The sequence below is a fragment of the Podarcis gaigeae genome (assembly GCF_964106915.1).
Source record: "Podarcis gaigeae genome assembly, chromosome: 4".
NCBI classification, from domain to species: domain Eukaryota; kingdom Metazoa; phylum Chordata; class Lepidosauria; order Squamata; family Lacertidae; genus Podarcis; species Podarcis gaigeae.
Genome location: NC_139677.1, coordinates 4,868,857 through 4,887,012, shown reverse-complemented (window position 1 = coordinate 4,887,012; position 18,156 = coordinate 4,868,857). Strand labels below are relative to the sequence as shown.

The 18,156-nt window shown below is 40.6% G+C and overlaps 1 long non-coding RNA gene across 1 annotated transcript; it reads right to left on the bottom strand.

Annotated features, from left to right (window-relative positions):
- Positions 1-9,067: 9,067 nt before the first annotated feature.
- LOC310844114 lies at positions 9,068-17,865 on the bottom strand. The gene is made up of 3 exons (XR_014563950.1): positions 17,060-17,865; positions 11,411-11,491; positions 9,068-10,000 (listed from the first exon to the last, which is right to left on the bottom strand). It is a non-coding gene; the product is annotated as an uncharacterized lncRNA (long non-coding RNA).
- Positions 17,866-18,156: the final 291 nt, after the last annotated feature.

Here is an 18,156-nt window from a genome sequence, read left to right as displayed (position 1 = left end):
ATATACATACTTAGATACATGATACCATAAACTTTCATTTAGTTCTAATTATGTTTGCTTTATCTGAATAACTCAACTTGCCCTTCAAGACTAAAGGTTGCCTACCAAAAGATTAGGGCTGTCAAATCTCCTGGTGCTTATTATGTACTGTTTCTTTTGAAGTTGCCCGTAAAACTATTAGAATGTCCCTTTGACATGCCTGGTTCTGCATAGCTGAGCATGTTTGTATTACTGAAAACCCCATATTGCTTTGAAGGCAGCTGCAACTGCACAGGTTAAATTATTTGCTAACTACTTTTATTTATTGAATCTCTTTTGTTAGTACCCCAGAAAGAAACCATTCTCCTCAGTAGTTTTAAACATTTCCTTTCAAGTTCTAGACATGTTTAATCTTGTTTATTTCACAACCAATAGAGACATTAAAATATTGTAATCTAAAAGCAACCAATGAAGCAAATGGCCTATAGTTTCAAAAAAGTATCATATTACTTATTTTTGCATAATTAATCCTTGGAAGTTATTTCAAAGTGAAATCATATCAAATATTCTCTGGAAAATTGCTTTTAGAAGACTAATAGATCTTGATTGTCAGCAAATTAGGAGCAAAAGGAAAGAAGAAACAATGAATCTCATTAAACATAGAAATTTCGAATGAATGTTCCACAGCTGTATTGAAATGGCTCTTGAATATTGTTGCTCCATTTACAAGCACTGAATGTAGGAGCTGCTTCTTATACAGTGGAACCTCGTGTTACATACCGTCCTCTTTACGAATGCTTCGGGTTATGAGCTCTGCTAACCCAGAAGTAGATGCTCCCGGTTGTGAACTTTGCCCTGGGATGCGAGTGGAAGTCGCGCTCCAGCGGCGCAGCAGCAGCAGGAGGCGCCATTAGCGAAAGTGTGCCTCATATTAAGAACGGTTTCCGGTCACGAATGGACCTCCGGAACGAATTAAGTTCGTAACCGGAGGTACCACTACACTATATAGTTTGTAGCAGCAGGCAGTTTGTTAATGCTTATATATATATATATATATGCTTTCGTAGATTTTCACGGGTACAGGAATGCAGGTTTTGGTGTCCTCGGGTGTCTTCCCGTGTAAAAGTTGGGGTGTCTAGGCGACGTTTCGACGAGGTCTCACTCGTCATCTTCAGGCTGGTGCTTTCGGCTTCTTGTTACTGGAACAGAGCGGGATCTCAATGTTTGAGTTCCTATAAATACTGTAGAGGGGGTGTGGTGTCTAGCCTCCAATGTTCTGGGCAGAGAGGAAGTTCCCAGGCTAGTGTGCCTTTTCTTCTTTTGTTCCTTAATTACTTGAGAGATACCTTGAGTGATTTCTTGAGTGATATCCTGGGTACCACTTAGGTGGGTCATTAGGTGTGGATTAGTTGCTAAAGTCTTTGTGTCTTGACCTCTTGAACTTTGTGAAGAGTTTTCCTGAGAAGATGGCTGTATTGCACTTAGTTGTGCTTTGGCTTGGCTTCGTGTATAGGGGCGAGCTGTGGTTTTGTGGCTTGTGTCAGCCAGATCTGTGTAGGGATTGCCTCCACAGCAACCCATGAAACAAACAGTACATAACATATCAGACAGGATCCTCACCACAACTGAAACCAAAGTACTCTCCAAAGGTTTCAACTTTGCAGTCGCCCCGAGACGCATCCCCACGGAAAACATCATATGCGGAGTCGAAGCTAGCCTAACCAAATTCAACCCAGATGAAGCCAATAAAATCAGACTTGAAGTCACCAACATCCTCTGCTCCAGCAAACCACCCAGAAGCAATTTACACAAAGAAGAACAGAAAGCACTCACCAACCTGAGGAAAGACAACAACATAATCATTCTCCCAGCAGACAAAGGTAATGCCACAGTGGTGATGAACACATCGGACTACCAAGCAAAACTATCAAAGCTACTCCAAGATCCTGCCTACAAACCTATAAAAACAGATCCCACCACCTATCTGGAAAAAACCACCAAATCCAAAATAAAAGCCTCTCCTATCAGTGAAGAAATCCAGCTAAGAATCATCCCCAGAGAAAAATCATCCAGATGCCCCAAACTCTACGGCCTCCCCAAGATACACAAAGAAGGAACACCACTCAGACCAATAGTCAGCTCCATAGGCTCACCTCTACAAAATCTCGCTAAATTTCTCGCCAAGCAACTTCAGCCCTATGCAGAATCCATCTCTTCACACGTACCAAACTCCTTCCAGTTCATAGAAACAATAAAGAAGCAAAACCTACATCCTAATGACCTACTTGTGAGCTTCGATGTTGTATCTCTCTTCACACAAGTGCCCATTAATGAAGCCTTGACAGCTATTCAAAACAAATACAATCCCCCCGAATACATCTTGGACCTGACCAACCACTGCCTAACCAACACGTACTTCATCCACAATGGACAAAGATACAAACAGATAGAAGGAGCACCTATGGGATCACCCCTCTCACCGGTCATCGCAAACCTGTACATGGAACACTTTGAAACCAATGCTTTAGACAAGTCAGAACACAAACCCAAACTTTGGCTCAGATATGTTGACGACACCTTTGTAATTTGGCCACACGGGAAGGAAAAACTGGATAGCTTCCTCACACATCTCAACAACTTACACCCCAAAATACAATTCACTATGGAAATAGAAGCCAACAACCAACTTCCCTTCCTTGACGTCCTAATCTACAAAAAACCTGATGGCTCCCTAGGACACACTATCTACCAGAAAAAAACACACACCAACCGCTACTTACATGCACAATCACACCACCACCCTGCACAAATAAACTCCGTAGCCAAGACTCTCATCTCCAGAACCAAACGCCTGGCTGACAAAGACCACTTGACAACTGAGTTACAGAATCTCTCAAATGTGTTAATTGCCAATGGATACCAGCAAAACAGGATTACGAAGCTAATCCAAAAGGAAACACCCCCCAAAAACCAAGACACAGAAGAAAACAATGGCATGGCCCTCCTTCCTTATATCAAGGGCACTACAGATAAAATTAGCAAAATCCTCCATAAACACAATATCAAAACAGCCTTTTGCACCAACCAAAAAATAGCCAATATCCTCAGAAACCCCAAGGATAAAATCCAGTTGGAAAACCAAGGGATCTATGAAATACCCTGCAAAGTCTGCCCAGCCACGTACATTGGACAAACAAACAGACGAATAAATGCACGTATCGCAGAACACAAGAATGCCGTCAAAAAAGAAGAAAAAACTTCCTCTCTTTTCCAACACATGAAAGAAACAGGACACGAAATTAATTTTGCAGATTCCAAATTGCTCTTTAACACGGAACATCACCACAAGAGAATAATCATGGAAGCCATCGAGATAGAGAAACACCCTCACAACATGAACAAGCGTGATGACACATCCCGCTTGCCAGACATCTGGAAATTAGCCCTCCCCACAAAAACTGACACCAGATCCAGAGGCACACAGAACGCCAACACCAATCAACCACACCAGACCCAAACCCAGACCCTCTCCACAGATGAATTACTGACACCATCCAGTAGCCAATCCATGGTGGCACCTCCGGATGCTGCACCCCCCTGCAATCCCTACACAGATCTGGCTGACACAAGCCACAAAACCACAGCTCGCCCCTATACACGAAGCCAAGCCAAAGCACAACTAAGTGCAATACAGCCATCTTCTCAGGAAAACTCTTCACAAAGTTCAAGAGGTCAAGACACAAAGACTTTAGCAACTAATCCACACCTAATGACCCACCTAAGTGGTACCCAGGATATCACTCAAGAAATCACTCAAGGTATCTCTCAAGTAATTAAGGAACAAAAGAAGAAAAGGCACACTAGCCTGGGAACTTCCTCTCTGCCCAGAACATTGGAGGCTAGACACCACACCCCCTCTACAGTATTTATAGGAACTCAAACATTGAGATCCCGCTCTGTTCCAGTAACAAGAAGCCGAAAGCACCAGCCTGAAGATGACGAGTGAGACCTCGTCGAAACGTCGCCTAGACACCCCAACTTTTACACGGGAAGACACCCGAGGACACCAAAACCTGCATATATATATATATATATATATATATATATATATATATATATAGGTTAGGTTGACTAAACAAAACAAAACAAAACAAAAATGAAATGGAAGCAGAGTTCAGAATGCCACTCCACTCCTCACAAGCTCTCCTCTCTGCAACAAACAAACAAATAAACAAAACAAACAAACAAACAAACAAAAACCCCTAGAATTTTCACACACCAGTTTGGAAGTCTGAATTCACTGCTTACCATCACCTTCCAGGATTGCATGAAGACTGTTTGAATAATCACACTCCTAAAATGTACTCATTTGTGCTAGCATTGTGGTTATGCTTAAAATAGTTGAAGAAAAATATCTGCCTTGTAAGCTGTGCTATGGAACGAACTCTTGCAATATGCTGGCAACGTTGAAATAAGCGCTGGAAACTACTCTAGAACAAAGCAATTTGTCCACCCAATCCAAAAGGGTTCAGGCAGGGTTGGATTTGCATGTTGATGGAGCCTGGCCTTGAGTGAGGTAGAAGAGCTAAATATGCCCCACCTTCTTTTTCATTTCTCGGCAACGGCATGGCCACCCCTGAGTCACAGGGTAGAACTGGCTGGTCACATATTGGCTTCAGTTTTGCAAACTTTCTCACTTTTCCATTACAATTAATGCTGGATGGGCAGGGTAAATAAGAAATGCTAACTGGTCACACAACTGTGGCATACAGGAAAATAAAACATATGAGGGAAAACACAGACGACTTCAAGGTGATGTAGGATTCATGAAACTCATCTCCCCTGCTCTGCAGAGGAAGCCTGTCCTGTTTTTGCACCTGAGGCAAAACAGCTGCTCCACCACTGCCACCTTGCTTACTGGGATTGTGAGACAGCTTCCAGTCAGATCTCATGGAGTTCTTTTGAGGTGGGGCACCAATGGTGGCACTGGAGAAGTGAAAATAAGTGGTGCTGGTTTCCAGCGAGATCTTGCTAGAGCCCTGCAAGATCTATCTGGAACCTGGAAGCTGCTTCTCCTTGCTTCTCTGGTGGTGGTCTGGGTTTTTTTTTTGGGGGGGGGGGATAAGCAAGGCAGCTGCAGCAGCACCAGAAAAGAGAGGGAAAACAGCTGTGACTTCTGGTGAGATCTCATGAGAGCTGCAGTGGCAGGTGGTCAGATTTGCCACCCCTGTTGGCCTGCTGCCAAAGCAGACTGCTACACGCTGCCTCATTAAAGTCAGCCCTGCTGGTCTGTTGTAACCCAAGGGTGACGTACAGGCCACCTTCATGGCTAACCTGTCTCACTCATGCAGAGCTATGACCCCTCAATAGAGAGATTCCTATGCCCCTCAGCCACCATTTTAAGTTGGAGAGCATGGGGTTATAGTTTTGACTCCAGAATCAATTCAGGAAGCAAAGTACAGATCCCATGATTCCCAGCAGAAAATTATGTCCTGAGCTAGTGAGTCGTTTCACCTGCTAGTTACACCCTCCCTTGTTCATTTTGTTTTCCGGGGTTGGTGGGAAACTGGAAGAGACCATATTTCACTCATTTGGGTGTTGCTGATGTTTTGTTAGTGTTTCCATCAAACAGTAAAAGATGTGATGCAGAGGGCAGGGCTCCCTGACCTGAATTGTAAATTGTGTGAGAGAGACTGTTCCATTAGGGCTATAATTGCAGCAAGATTATAATTCTGCATCATTTTACCAAAGTGCATGTGAACAACAATAAAACACTGCACAAACTGTGTAGTGTTCCCATAACATTGTGTTTGTGTTTCCCAGCAAGCTAAAAATGTATTTGTTTGTTCAAGCCTTTTGGGAGGGTTACTGGATCTAACCTTATCTTATCACTTGTCAGTGGGATGTACTGTTTTTGTTTTGTTTTGTTTTGTTTTTTGCTTAGCTTTTATGTGGTTGTTTAAAATGTTTTAATTTTGTAATGTGTTGGGTTATGTGTATGCCACCCTGGGCTCCTTTAGAAGGAAGGGTGAGGTTAAAATATAACAAACGAAACAACAATCAAATAATACATTGCTTTAAAAAAGCCATGAACATAGGGACACTGGTAACATGGGGGGCAGAGAAGCCTGGATAAAGAAGAGAAGCAATGAAATAGTCTCATTCTTCTCTGGGGCCTCAAATACCTAGTTTCATATTAAAGACCCCAACTGCTTTTAATTGGGATTTTGAAATGCCACTTCTAAAATGTGCACAGAATGGATTTTCACTCTAGTTGTAACTATGTTACATTGCTGGGTTACATTACAGCAAAGTTGCTATTTGTGATTGATGCTCTTTCAGTAGCGTTATTGAAGAATGCTATAGGGACTACAGAGGATTTTTTTTTAATCCAGTAGCTTGGAAACTCTGTAAGGCAAAAGGCCCATTATCACCTGACTGCTTTGTGTTATAAATGACAGAAATATTCCAGAAAGCAGAGTACTGAATTAGTAGTGTGTCAGAGCAAACCTACATTGTCACCAGTCATTATATTGATGGTGCTACTATCTTTATCATGACATAAAGATATGGTATTTTTAAACAAGATTATTTCTTATTTGGGTATTCAGAAAAAAGAGGCTCCACTCGAGTGAAAGAGTTATATTGCGCAGCAGTAAGTCTTGAGCTGTAATCCTCCTTTTTATGTGAAAATTGACACTATGCTATATATTTCAGATAACTTCTAGGAAGCTATTTTATTCTGAGTCAGGGTACTGTTCCATTTGGCTCAGCATAGTCTACGGAAAGAGTGGAGAACCTGGGACCTCCAGGTGTGGTCTCTGATCATTGGTCATCTGGCTGGGGCTGATGGGAGTTGGAGTCCAAGAGCATCTGAATGTTGAAACTGAATGTTGGAAGATTCACAACAGATAAAGTAATGCATTTGTTCACACAGGAAACAGTGATAGCCACAAACTTGGATGGCTTTAAAAGAGCAGAGAATTGTTAAATTAGAAACAGGAATAGAATTGTAATTGTAATTCTGAGCCAACTACTTTAAAACTATTCAGATAAAAACAAATTAAAACTAGACAAGACTGCAGAGCTCAGGGACAAGCAGCCTTCATCGTTGCCATCTTCACCTGGAAGTCAGTATCAGCTTATTCATAATCTTCCCTCCCCTAGGGGGAGGTCAGTCAAGGTTGGAATCCCCCAGGAACTGGCATCCGTTAGGTACAGTTCCTTTGATGAAATAGTCTAGTTGATCCACCTGGATGGCAAGGGTGCATGAAGTCCACTTTTTGCTTACATCCTGTCCATCCCCTGGATGTGGATCTTCTTGGATTCATTTTTAGGGTTAGTAATATGTAGACAGGCCTATATCTTTGCAAAGGTATTCCATCTCTTGCTCTGTTTTTGAGGAATGTAGCTCCTAACGGTCTAGTCTAGATGCAAATTTGTGAATATCTGTTATATTCAACTTCAAATGAGACCAGAATCAGATTTCTCCCTTATCTCTAGTTCTGCACTAGGAGCAAGCATACCTTTTCATAATATACAGGCATATTTTCCTCTTTGCATAATATCTAGAACTGTGAGGAAAGCAAGTGTAAGCATCTTGTCTGGACCTCAGTAAAGAGAGGTCACACAACAAACTGTTGTGTCTGCAACGGGGTGGGGAAAAGATAGTTTGAGATCTACTAAAAGATCTCTGGGTACCTTGCAGGCAAAAGTTTCTAACTTGTTTAGATTGCTTAATAATAGCAACAACAACAACAAGAACAACAAAAATTCACCTAAATTAAGGCTGCTGAAATGAAGAACACTAACCAGGAGTGGACTTTTGTGTAGAAAGATTTTGAACTTAGATCAGTTCTTGTCCTGAAAACAAATTCTTAAACTTAGAATTTGCTCAGAGGTGTCCTGTTCTTTAATCCTAACTTTTGCTCTGGGTGGTAGATCTTGCGGTTCTAGTGGAAAAAAGGAGACCCAAAAGGTCTAGGGGGTGCAAAGTAAGCTTTCCATAATGACATGTTATCACTATAGTAGAACCAAAAAACTTCCCTCAGTGGTGTTGAGTTTCAAGAAAGGCGTAGGTAAGATCTGAAAGATGGAACAGGCGGTAGATTTTCAAATCAGTTCCCTAATGGATGCTTGTACTGGCATATTTCTGCTTTTCATATCCAGGCTTTGATGTCTACATCAAAGGAAAGAGGCTTACACAAGAAACACATCCATGAAATTCCCTTTTACCTGGTTACATTTGAATTGCTGAAGAAACGCACAACCATTCTACATAATATTCTGAATGAGTGCTTGGCTACATGTTGCACAAGTCTTCTCCTGCCTTTTGATATTTTGGACTGTAACTCCCATCATCTCTGCCCTTTGGCTGCATTGTCCAGGACTGATAGGAGGGCACCAGGTTGGAGAACACTGTGCTAGGAATTCTGAAGCTTCCCAGGGAGATGCTGGGCAGGACAAGAGAATGGATGGAGAAAGGTGGCCAGCAGGCGCACGAGTCTCTCCAGATTTTTTCTTCGCGCGCGCACTCTCTCTCTCTCTCTCTCTGTGTGTATGTGTTTCTGGAGAATATCTCAAAATTCTCAACAGATGCGGCCACTCTTCACGTGAGAGCTCTAATCTTTAGTCAGGATCTCAGGGTAGACTGAAGTAATTCTGGACTGTACTACCTGAGACTATATGTAGAAGACTTTAATTTCTGTCTCCATGGTGGTGGTTTGTTGTTGTTGTTGTTGTTGTTGTTGTTCTCTCATGTGCAGTTTTGCTATATGAAGGTGCTTCTCCTGTAAGGAAATACTCAAAAATATGACAACCACATGCAATCTGAAGTATCACAATCATGAACTTTACTACCTCATAGTATTGCATTCTGCATAATTCAGAAGTTACCCACATTAACTCACAAGCACACATAATACACAATATGAAAAAAGACACTACTTGCTTTTATGTACCGGTATTTATATATTTACAGCTAACCACTGTCCTTTAGTGAATGACTTGAACGGCTTTGTCCCCTCCCCTCCCCTCCCCTCCCCCACACCATTTCTGAATTACTTTTTTGCCCTTGCCAACCTTATGATTCTTTCCATGGCAAGTGACATTGGCTTTGACTGTCCTTTAAATACCCTGACTTGAAGTCTGCCTGTTGCCAGAGATTTGCTGCTTTCAAGTCTTCCCAATTAACTTAATCCCTCTGCCACACAGATCCTGCAGTCATCCAGGATAAAAATATATTTACTGTCGATGCCACGAGTAATCTGTTAGTGTGTTCCCTTGTAAATAAACTTAGAAGCATTCCATAGATAGGCTGGTTCCAGCTTTGTGTTTGCATTTCATAATTCATTCCATGTTGTTGTTTAAAAAATCTCCCCAATGACTGATTTATTGTTTTGTTGATCCTGATAATGAGGTTGGCCTATTCATTGTATTAGTGTCATTTCCAATGTTTCCAGTGTTTTCTACTGGATACCCTAACAGTCCTTCCCTCTGGCTTCCATGGTTCAGCATTCCCTGAACTGCATTTTCTCCTATTCTCTTAGATTGTGGATTTCTTAAGGTACACAAGCAAATACAGTGTACAGTGTTTCTCAAGGTGCATTTAATGCTCACTAGGAAAATAAAATGGGAGGCTTCAGACATCATATACTGGAGTGTAGCTTATATGTCACCAAAAGCTAGAAATGCAGAGTTCAATTTCTACAGTGACTTTCTCTGTGGCTTTGGGCAAGGTCTTTCATTCTGTTTTCCAGTAAATCCCCCTATATTATTGATTGTACACATTCATGAGCTGTCATTAATAACTTTGCAAACAAGAGCTATATAATTCGTTATGATTTTATAAGTGACAGGCACAATTCAAAGAGCTACTTTTGGTACACCCATGGGGATTGCTCCACTCAGCTCGATTTTTTATTGTATTTTGGAGCAGCATTCATCTCCATGCTGTAATTTGCACAGGAGATTCTCATTCAGTTCAGAAGTGGTTTGTCTTCAAGCCTGGAGAAAGCAGGGGCTTCAGTTGGGGGGAAAAAGTCAAAAGCACTTTATTGTCCACAGAACTGGTTACACATTACTTCAAATCTCGGTCTTTTAGTACTCCTTTTAGCAGGTGTGTAAGTGTATTACGCAGGTGGCGCTGTGGGTTAAAGCCTCAGCGCCTAGGACTTGCCGATCGAAAGGTCGGCGGTTCGAATCCCTGCGGCGGGGTGCGCTCCCGCTGCTCGGTCCCAGCGCCTGCCAACCTAGCAGTTTGAAAGCACCTCTGGGTGCAAGTAGATAAATAGGGACCGCTTACCAGCGGGAAGGTAAACGGCGTTTCCGTGTGCAGCTCTGGCTCGCCAGAGAAGCGATGTCATGCTGGCCACGTGACCCGGAAGTGTCTCCGGACAGCCCTGGCCCCTGGCCTCTTAAGTGAGATGGGCGCACAACCCCAGAGTCTGTCAAGACTGGCCAGTACGGGCAGGGGTACCTTTACCTTTACCTTTAAGTGTATTTAGGACTGCAGTCAAAGGTATGCTTACAGTGGATTAAACATCTTTGCATAGAATTGGGCTTCTGAGCTTCACAAACTCATGGTTCACCCAACTTACCTTTGCTCTGAGTGCTCCCCTCCCCCAGGACTTTCACTCACTACCAGTGAATCAGAGCAAACAGCAATCTGTGGAACACCCAAATTGCCATTTGTTCCGAGTTGGTGCTTCCCTGGGGTGGGGATAGGGGGAAGTGCTTTGACACAAACTGGAAAGTGTGAGCCTGTGCCTAGAAATTACAGGGCAAAAAGTGGCAATGAGACCTGAGCTTCATTATTTTGCTCTGGTGAGCTCAGTAAAGCAATAAGGTTTCCCCAAGAAATGTGAGGAATTACCGGTACATGACAGAGAAACCAAAGGCATAATTTCCACTAAATTTTTATCTTAAAGTGAAATATCAAGTAAATTTAAGGCTTCCTCCTTGCATGCAATATCTTAGGATTTCAAAGGAAGATGAAGGAATTTTAATAAGCTTAGTAGAATTTCTATGGTTACTCAGTTTCACTTGAGTGTCTAGTATGGCCTAAAGAGAAATGGAAAGAAAATACTCAAGTAAAAAAATCTGAGAAACTCTGAAGAACTCAAAAAGAGTTTCAGGAAGACTACAACAGACACTTGTTGTTCTGGGTCAGCCCTATTTTCCCTTCATTATTCTTTTTGTCAAGAAAAACAAAAACAAAAGGTAAAACCAAAGAATTGAAGAGAAAATTAAAGCAATAATTGCTATATTAAAACTGAATGCGTTGATGAGGTAGAACCATTTATAAACCCATAAATGATTCAAGTGTTCAAAACATAAATTTAAATACAATGATATTCTGATTGCTTAGGTAACCTTGAATCAGGGATGTAAGCGGTGCAATTTTTCTAGAAAAAGAGGTGCTGGAACTCACCACGAAGGCCTCCCTTCTTCTCTTATAATGGCAGTAGCGCCCACCTGAGAGGGGCCAGAACTGAGTTCCAGCAAATTCCGGCTGAAAAAAAAGTCCTGGGTGTAAGTTTAAAGTGGCACAAGATTTGGGGTCACAAGAATGATAAGAGTAGATCACCTGAGTTCGGGAGAAAACTTCTGTCCCAAACTAGGTATCAGCAGAGCAGGAGAAACCAATGTATTATATTTAGCAGAAGATATATTAGGTGAATTAGCTTCTACAATTAAAAAACACACAATTAGAACCATTTTTCATGACACTCAGTATCTGTCATGATAATGAACATGTGCTTTGATTATGACAGGTTGCATATTCTGGCTTGTCTGCAGGCAGCTTACGCTATCATGTGTCAAAAAGACAAAAAAAAACCTCTAAATTTAAGCTGCAGAAAAAACTTGTAATATAATTGACACACAAGCCCTCACATAATGCACATATAAACATGTTTTTATTGCAACACCCCAGGTTCATAGCATGGATTATTGTCCTCACCCCTATCCAATCACCAACCACTCACTGTCTACTACATGTTGTAGACGGTAATACACAACCTGCTGCATTCATGTACTCTACGATAGCAATTGCCAGTCTTTCACTGATGTAAAAAGTCATAGTTATTTGTTGCTGTCAAAGATATACCAAAACTATATAAATATCCTAAAAGATGTTATCAACGGTTCACAGCAGCTGCAGTGTGCAAAATTGCATGGTGTGCTGGCGTGATGTCACAGTGTCCGCATGCACACATTTACATGCTCATGCACTGCAGTTGAGGGGTCTTCTTCTGCCTCTACTCCAATGATTAACTTCTGTTTGGGGGGGGGAGAGATGCTGAACTACAGCCCTAGCATCTTATACTAAACATTTTTAACAGGATAGGACCAAAAGGCAAATATATAAATACATAGAATATGAAGTCAGTCTTAATAGACAAAAATAGACAGAATAAGGAAGAGTGATTTACTAGGCATGGACCTCAAAAATCTGTAAATATTTGTCACAGCTTTTCACAGCTAGATAGTACATCCATTTTTGACAGATGGATTATGAATTACTTCAGCAGCAAGTACAGTGGTACCTTGGATTACAACCATAATCCGTTCCAGAGGTCCGTTTGTAAACCAAAACAGGTTGTAATCTAAGGCGTACTTTCGCCAATGGGGCCTCCAAATATTTTTTGTTCATAATCCATAAAATAAAATAAAATAAAATATGGGTTGTAATCCAAAATAAAGTTTTCAAACCGGGACCCGCAATTCCAGGTTTGACGTGTTTGTAATCCAAAACATATGCAAACCAGACTGTTTGCAAACCAAGGTACCACTGTAGTGGTTTGAGTAGGGTCGCTCTTTTTACAGCTATACAGTGTCACCTCTTGCCAGCTTGAACCATCCTCTACCGCCATTCCATGCCCAATGTGCAAAGGGAACTGCTTCACCCAACAATCCACAGGGTGACGACATTCTCTGGCAGGACCATCAGAGCAGCCTTCTTGGTGCACATTGGGCACATGTGGATCAGCATTCCCCTCTAAATCCTCCATTGCTGGGAGGCCTTCGCAATTAGGGTTGCCATATTTCAAGAGGTAAAAATCTGGACAAAAAGGGGGTTGAGCTTCTGATAGCCCAAGCCACCCAAGCCAGAGCCAGAGCCCACAATATTTTTTTTAACCCAAAATCCAGGACATTTGCTTTAAAATGGAGATTTCCCACCTTATGAAGAAGTGAAAGAGTTTGTGTATGATTGGTTGCATTATTTCCAAATAAATGAAATGTTTAAAAAAGATTTTAAAGAATATGGATATGCAGAGAAGGATTCTAAATTTCAAATAGAAATAATAAATAATGAATATAAAATCCTATCCAAAATGTATAAGATATTGTTGGAATGGCATACAAAGGATGAAGAAGTTAAATCAGTTATGATAAAATGGGCCAGAGATATTGGACATAATATACAATTTAACGATTGGATAAAACTATGGAATGAAAGTATTAAATTTACTGCATGTACTGCATTAAAGGAAAATGTTATGAAAATGATATATAGATGGTATATTACACCAGTAAAACTTGCAAAAATGTGCAAAACATGTAAGAAGTGTTGGAAATGTAAAGAAAAAGATGGTAAATTTTTCATATGTGGTGGGAATGTAAGAAAGTGAAAAGCTTCTGGGAGTCGATATATAATGAGTTGAAAAAAATGTTGAAATATACATTTGTTAAGAAACCAGAGGCCTTTCTCTTAGGAATTGTTGGTAATGAAATAAAAAGAAAGGACCACAAAATTTTCCAATATGCAGTAACAGCGGCAAGAATATTACTGGCCCAGAAATGGAAACAAGAACAAACACCAACGTTGGAGGAATGGAGAACGAAGCTGATGGACTATGCAGAACTTGATAAACTGACTGGGAAGATTAAATATCAACGAGATCAAAAATTCATCGAGGACTGGGGAAAATTAGCAGAATACTGGGAATGTATAAGTGATAACGGAATAACGTTAGTGGCATTTAGAGAAGCTCTGTAACAGAATAAGAAATATTGTAAAAAAGCAAAATATAAGAGGGGGGTAGGTATAAAGGAAATATTAAAATTTGGAAATGTGTATTTAAAGAAACTAGAATTTGAATGATTGGCAGAGAAGCCGAAGGAAGTCAAAAACCGAAAAGTTTAATAGAAATTGTCATGTGGCATGAATGTATGGAAAACTAATAAAATATAAAATTCAAAAAATAAATAAATGTAGATTTCCCCAAGAAATCCCGGATTCATGTCAACCCTATCTCAATGTCTTTCCCTTCCTTCCTTGATGTTTGAATATTGACTCTAACTGAATCTAAAACAATATTTTCAAGCTGAAATTGTTGGGTTGGGTTTAGTGTCAAAAGGTGTTTTTTTTTAAAAAAAATCCCTTTTCCTTTTAAATAATTTCTATATGGGTGATGTAAATAACAGAAAAATAATAAAAAATAAAAGTTTTACATAAATGCATTTAAAGTAACAGAAATACAGAAAATATTAAGGACGCGGGTGGCTCTGTGGCTAAACCACAGAGCCTAGGACATGCCGATCAGAAGGTCAGCGGTTTGAATCCCCGCGATGGGGTGAGCTCCTGTTGCTCGGTCCCTGCTCCTGCCAACCTAGCAGTTCGAAAGCACGTCAAAGTGCAAGTAGATAAATAGGTACCGTTCTGGCGGAAAGGTAAACGGCGTTTCCGTGCGCTGCTCTGGTTCGCCAGAAGCGGCTTAGTCCTGCTGGCCACCTGACCCGGAAGCTGTGTGCCGGCTCCCTCGGCCAATAAAGCGAGATGAGCGCCGTAACCCCAGAGTCGTCTGTGACTAGACTTAACGTTCAGGGGTACCTTTACCCTTTTTACAGAAAATATTATATTGTCTATCAATTTAAAATACTATAGAGTTAACTAATGAACCTAGTGATCTAATAACTTCCCCAAACCTTTCATTCCAAAAGGCAATAAAATCACAAATTTCCCCAATAAATCTGTTTCCAGATCTTATATTTTCTCTCACACAGTTATGTATGTTTATACAAAACTGATGGATCCCATATTCTATAGAACCACTAAGAGAAGAGGGGAGGCATAGTTTTCCCCAAAACAAAATATTTAGACATTTTAGCTGATGTTTAAAATATTGTAACCATTTCTTTATTCCCTTCCTCCACATACCCTTCTAAATAATTCAAAAGTGTGATTGCTGGGTTTTTATTTAGCACTATTCTAGTGAGATTTAATCATCATCAGAATGAACTCTATTACCAGTATCAACTACTGTTGTTATTTTTATTATTGCTGACAAAATCCAATGCAGCATTCTTCAAATGTGGGTCCCCAGGTGCTGTTGGTCTAATTTGCTGGTTACATGACGTCAAACAAAATAAATGTAAAATCCAAGTAGGAAATCTAATTTTGTCAATGCACACTATTTAAAGAAGGCATTTATTTATTTATTTATTTATTTAATTTACAAGCAACAGTTGTCAGCTAATAAAAATCTAATCTGTAGCAACAGACAAGTCAAGAATTATGTCAGAGCCTTCTATTACAAAAGGGAATCAATGGTAGACATTGGATTCTTCTTTGGTCTTTGCATCTTTTTAAAAATATTCAAGGGAAACTCTGAGTACATGGAAATTGGTAAACTCTTTTTCTGAGTTTATATAAACTGGTATAAGTTGAGCAAAGCTGTTCACACAGCAGTGAAAGGGAATGTGCCAAACTGAATTCAAAGGTATTGAATAAAGCCCTGTGTGATGTAGTGTTGGATAAATTCCCTAGGAAAATAGATCACAGCTGGATCTTCGCCACCTGGGCTAATTTGCCACTTCTGCTATGGCGTCATTTTGTGGCCTTGGGCAAGTCGTTATTTTTCAAAATCAATTCCCCGTCTTTACAGGAGGATTAATAGTGCCTCTACTCACAAACATATTATGAGAACAGACAAAACAAGAGTGTAAAATACATTATAAAGTTAAAGACATATAGGTAAGTCATGAATAGCAGAGCTGAAATGGATAATCAAAATTTTTTAAATTTAGTATAGCTTCAATCTTTGCCATTTACATTTCATATTTGAAATATGAAATGTTTACTTCACAATGATTTTGCTTGGTTACAGGAAGAAATGGTCCCTAAATGGGACAGAGACATCTATGTATAGTTTACAATGAGGAAACAACTATCCTATCCACCCAATCAAGTACAGATTGATGACTAGAGAAAAGGGTTGTCAAGTCAGGAGTATTCCAGACCCTGAGAATTCAGGGCCCAAACCTGAGGGAGTCCCCTGGTGACGTCATGGTGATGTCATGGATTTCACAGGGGCATGACATCATATGACACATTAAACTTTAACTACAGTCACTGTGAGCATGTCATTCAAATAAAAAACATGAAGTCTAACAAATGAGCAAATATGTCACTGGTTGGAAATTTAGATATAAACCTTAACTATAAGTGGTATTCCTAAGTTTGTTGTGAACTGCACTTTTGAACAGCCAGTGTTAATGATGCAATTATTCACATGTCACATGAAAGAGGGAATAAGCTTGTTTTCTCCTGCTCTGGAGGGTGGGACTCGAACTAATGGCTTCAAGTTACAAGAAAGGAGATTCTGACTAAATATCAAGAAGAACTTTCTGACAGAAAGTGCTCCCTTGGAAGGTGGTGGACTCTCCTTCCTTGGAGGTTTTTCAGCAGAGGTTGGCTAGCCATCTTTAGCTGAGATTCCTGCATTGCAGGGGGTTAGACTAGATGACCCTCAGGGTCCCTTCCAATTCTACAGATCTATGATTCTTTGATTCCATAGTTGCCAGTCAGTACTGTATGCATTTATAAATGCCTTCTGACTTCATTGTCTATACCACCACCAATGCTTATACCAATATGCATATTGTTATTCTTTACTAAAAACAAGATAACAGAGGGAAAACAGGGAAAAACAAGAAAAGACAAATGTTCATAGGAACACATAATGTAACATGATCAGCTGTGCAGGTCTACCTGTCTGACACATAAACAAACCTGGTAGAAGAGGAAATGAAGAGCAGAAGGGTTAGCTATTTTTGATAAAAATATGTGTCTTACACAAACAGTCTTTTTACTTGTCAAGCTGGCAACATTTGAAGTATAATTTACAAAGCCTTCCAGACAGTGTCTGCATGAAGTCCCCACACCTCTCACCTTCACAGTCAAGACAGAACTAACAGGAGTAACAAGCAACTCCCAACTGCCAATTTCCAACTTCCAACACTTGTCAACTACCACCTCCTTTCTCCAGTACCACCTATTCTTTGCGAAATACATTCACAATGAAATTGCATTACAAATACTAACATTTAAGGCAGCACAACTGCTCCCCCCCGCCCAACTGGGCTCTGAGCCAAAGGGGGTGGCACACGGCGCCACAGCTGTGATGCAGTTAATTCAGAACAATGGAAGGTGTGAGGCAAGGGTGGGTGGGTGCCAAATGTTGGTCTTGCACAGGGCACCACAGAAGTTTGAAAGGCCAAGGTCCACCCCCTTTCATAGCATTTGCTTTAAACAGAAACATACACACAGTTTATTCCTCAAGCTCTGTGTTTTAAGACATGGGATGTGGTGAGAGTTGAAAATTGCAAGGATCCTCATTTCACACCAAAAACAGACCTTTCCAAACTTCTACTTTACATACACACACAATTCCCCAAACTCTGTGTTTAAGGGTGGAGCCAAAAATATCACTCGGCCAGCAGAAGCTCTTTTATGAATCTATATTACATTATTTTCAATCCAGAATTTCATTTAGGAAAAAAAGAAACTCTTCCCTCCCATCACTCCATTCTTTTCCATACTAAAAGTGATTTCCTATGAACATCCCTATAGTTCTCAAGTGGATTATTTCTGGGGGAGCAGTGTGGAGGGAGAAAACTCAGGAATGGGGTTCAGAATTTCCAGCATTTTATTTTCTTCTACCTCCAAGGCAGCCCCGACCTGCCAGCTCCCCCCAAGTGATCCATCTAGTCTCAACTTCAAATGAAAATATATAACAACTATCTCATCCAGCCCAGCCCCTACAGTCTTCTCTCCTACTCTCAGCACTTCATTCTCCCTTGGTAAATTTGTGTCCTCCATGGATTCACTCAAGAGGAACAAAAGGCCTCCAGGAGTTGTTGTGGACAGCAAAGGCAGCAGTGCTCAATTCC